Source organism: Echinops telfairi, unplaced genomic scaffold (assembly GCF_000313985.2).
Source record: "Echinops telfairi isolate 266 unplaced genomic scaffold, ASM31398v2 ScPeMD7_7469;HRSCAF=8507_1, whole genome shotgun sequence".
NCBI classification, from domain to species: Eukaryota; Metazoa; Chordata; class Mammalia; order Afrosoricida; family Tenrecidae; genus Echinops; species Echinops telfairi.
In genome coordinates, this window is record NW_022111373.1 from 67,648,939 (window position 1) to 67,653,268 (window position 4,330).

At 39.5% G+C, this 4,330-nt stretch overlaps 1 pseudogene; it reads right to left on the reverse strand.

The window, feature by feature from the left end:
* Window positions 1–346: 346 nt before the first annotated feature.
* On the reverse strand, window positions 347–926 carry LOC101642450 (annotated as a pseudogene).
* Between the last annotated feature and the right edge of the window lie 3,404 nt (window positions 927–4,330).

The following is a 4,330-nucleotide window of genomic DNA, read 5'->3' on the forward strand; positions in this document are numbered from 1 at the left end:
ATAATAATCTATAATTTATCAAGGGTTTATTATCAAGGGCAATAATAATCTATAATTTATCAAGGGAGGGGGAAGAAATGGGGAGTTGATATCAGGGGCTCAAGTAGGAAAAGAATGCTTTGAAAATGATAATGGCAGCATATGTGCTAATGTGCTTGACACACAGGATGAATGTATGGATTGTGATAAGAGATGCAAGAGCTCCCAGTAAAAGTATTTTTAAAAATAAAATAAAATTCAGGATACAATTTCTTTTATTTTTTAAGGACTAAGTCCTTATTGGGCTCATAGGCTTTTCCATTTTTGTCAATGGCTTTCTTTTTGTTATTGTTATTTTGTGTTGTTGCTATTGTTTTGTTTTTTTTACTTCCTCTGTTATTTTATTTGAGGTCTTTAGAACTTCTGTGTGCTTAATCTTCATCTCTAAGTTCTTCTCAGCCTGTTTCCACAGCTTTGGAGCTGCTGCTTCTTCCTGTAATGGATCTTGGCCTTATCCTTTCTTTTCTCTTCAAGGGCAGCTGTCACCTTCCGGTATTTGAGCCCATCTCATCATGAGTTAGGCAGCCCAGGTAGGCAAACTTCCATGTGGGCTTCAGCCACACTACCGTGAGGGCAAAGGAACTACCATCCGCTTTTTCTTGTCGTAAGGGGGCGGGATCCTGTCAAACACCTTGAACCTGTCCAGGGAAGCCTGCCTGCTTGGTCTTTTGTGGCAGCAAACAGTGCATGGTTCACCGGAAGATGTGGCTAGGGACCTGGAAGTGGGAGGGGCTGGAGGAAGGCCAGGTACTTCAACTTGTTTCTGTAGAAGTTGCCAAAAATGTTGATGCCCTTACAGCACACCACCACCACCTTGCCACAATGGCTGCCAGATAGCCCAGGAGATGGACATGGTCATCAAGCACCAAGACCTGACCCTCTGCCATCTTTGACAGCCACCAGAGCAGGATACATTTTCATTAGAAATATATAATTACATGAAAACTATCTTCCCAAGCTAATTCATGAAATAAAAAATGTGAACCTAAATATATATGCAGTTTCATCATCTTCTGTGACCATCAAAAATGTTTCAGCTTCTTAAATCAGGAAAATCTTCCCCTCTGTTCAAATGCATCTCTGACCCACAGTCCTATAATAATCAGGATTTTAAGGCAAAGCAATCAGGTAAATGTTCTACAAATCAGTGTAAAAGTTGGATAACAAAACAAAAAGACAAGCCCACTGCCATTTAGTCAATTCTAAAGCATAATGACCTTATAAGACAGAGCAGAATTGCTCCACAGAATTTTTTAGAAAACAAATCTGCCTCGTATTTTTTCCTCAGGGAGGCTGATGGATTTGAACTGCTGATCTTTCATTTAGCAATCCAAAACCTAACCCACTGCACCACCATGACTCCATGATGAATTGAAAGGTCACTATATTTTAGTTTAGTCTCAAAGACTGAGAGTGGTTGGTTACAGAAACTTACCTTCAAGGCTTAGATGCTATAGATGTAAATATTTATATATCAGAGACATAAATATAATCCATATATTCACTTAGTAGCAGAACTAATTTCATTTAGAAAAATAATAAATTTGATTCTTTTAATTCATTTATGAATATCCACTGCATCAGGTCTAACTATATCCAATTCAGCATAACAAATTAATATCTGAAACTATGGGTAAAGGCATACTATCTTTGCAGGCACTCAGCATTTCAGTAACATAGCCTAGTGATTTCAGCCAAGCTGTAGGGCCATTTCATATGTCTATCAGGGGAGAAGAAGTATAACCCTGAAAATGACTTTAAAGGAAAGGATAGGGTGTGTGTGTGTGTGTGTGTGTGTGTGTGTGTGTGTGTGAACATGCCCTCTACTTAAAGCCTTCTTTTTATGCTTCCTAAGATAAACAAGTTTGCATCAGGATCTATGAAAGAGTGAGGTGGTTGAGCCACACAGGACAAAAGTAAGGAGGCTTATAGGAGTGGAGACACAAGAAACATGAATGCAACTATCTATGTGGTAGGGACACTACCTTTCAGGGCAGATGCAGGACTTGGTCAGATGAAAGGGAAAAGACGCAACAGCTGAAGCAACAAGAGAAGAAACCAAGCTTAGGGGTGGGAAGTCATTGTTGCAAAGTTCAACTCTCCCAGCTTCTGACTGTCGGGCTGTTGGGATTTGCTGTTAATGTAAAAGGGCTCAGAACATGACAGAAACATTTAACTCTTATTTTCTACAGTGGAGTCGCAGGAGGAAGGTCATTCTATTTCTGCAAAGAGTTACAGTCTTGGAAACTCACTGGGGCAATTCTACCCTGTCCTATAGCATAACTATGTGTGGGCATAGACTCCAGGGCCATGATATGAATATGATGATGATTTTCTACAAAAACACATAATTCTTTCCATAGCCATGAGCTGCCTACTGCGAACACATGAACTGTCTGAAATGTGAATCAGTACCAACTGACTGTACCAGATCCTCTGTAGCCCTTTAACTTTAAGGGTATTACATCCATCCATCCAATGATTATGTAAGTAAGAAGCAATGCGGTAACCTGCGGGGATACATCAATAAAGAAAATAAATTCATTGTTCTCATGGAACGTTTGTTGATTCATTTTTAGGGGGAAACTGTGCAAACAATGTGAAGGAAAGTTAAAAAAAGCATTTCTATAAAATCATAGAAACGTTTATTTAACAAAAATATAAAAATGTGAAGCTAATTGTATCTTAAAAGAACAAGAAGTCAATAAGTAAAGATATGGAAAATATAAACACAATCCAAATTCAACATCTAGATGAGAAAATGATAAAGTCAGATTCAGAAAACCCACAATGGATGTTACTAAAAGTAGCTTGGACACAGCAGAGAGAAAAAGAAAACCTGAAGTCACGGGTCAGGGAGATCCCCACAGAAACCAATGAGCACTGTGGTCTTGGAGGGCTTGAATTTCAAGGTCGAGAGACTAGAAACTAACAGGAAGACATACTGGACACTACTTGAAAAAGGAGCTCAGCATAACAGGCAATGGAGGAGCAGGAGGCAGCGGGCTTTGGCAGTTGTCGCCAGGCTCTGGATTATCCCTAGTGCCCTTCTCACTGCAGAACTCACCTTTCAGAGCACTTGAATGGAGGGGAGCAGCAACAGCAATTTATTCGACCCCTGACTTCTCTTAGGTGCCACCCTGGCCACTTACCACCTCTTCTCAAGAGGGTCCCCCTCAAAATATTGCTGCTTTTCACTTGAAGAGCTGCAAAGAGGGCTCCAGCTGTGGGGATGGGAGAGACAAGAGGACCACTGGAAAGCTGGTGTCTGCAACTGCACGCTGACAGAGATGGTGCTTCTGTGACTGAGAAACGGAGGAAACCCAGGCTAATGTAAAATAGTGGGATTTAGATTTTGTAGTGTTGCCACAAATATAAGTTGATAGTTGATACAATCAAATATACAATCAAATCAAAACGCACCCACTTCCACAATGGAGAATGCACTTTGAAGGGGCGGGTGTATTTTGAAAAAAAATACAAAGAAAACATCTTTCAAATGGGTAAAAGCTGAAGATTTTCACACCAGCCAACCTGCATTATAAGAAATAATACAGGAAATTCTTCAAAGTAAAGAAAATATTCCCAGATGGAAATACAGATCTACATAAAGGAATAAGGAACAACGAAATGACCACAGCATAGGTACATATGATGATGTTTGGGGGGCTTCTTCTTATTATGTGTTGTTATTGACAGCTGTCAAGTCAACGTTGACTCCTGCTGACATTATGTATAACAGAACCAAAGGTTGCTGACCTGCATCATCCCCCAAATCAGCCATATGTGCCACGTCACTGTTGTTGCTACAATGACCATCAGCTCACTAGGGACCTTTCACAGCCTTGTTTCACCAAACACGACATCCTTCTCCAATGACCTAGTCCTTCTATGTCTATATCATGTCTGTATCAATTGAATAGGGCAATGCTTTGCTGTGGTCCATAAGGTTTTCTTTGGTTAATTTCTGGAAGCATATAGCCAAGTCTTTTTTCTTACCTTAGTACTGATGATTTTTTAAAATGACGACCCATTTAAAGAAAAATGCCAAATTTGTAACATATCTGGAATAATATGGCCTCAATGCACGAAGACTTATCATTTTACAGTAGACAGGGATAATTAAACTTTGTATACAACAAATGGCAAAACCACCTTTAGAAAAACAATATAATATGTTATAGCAAATAAACCAGCAAGAAGATATAACTGAAAGTACCATGGGCTGCTAAAAGAACAAATATCTATTTGAAGAAATATAGCCTGCATGCTCCTTCAAGGCAAGGAATGT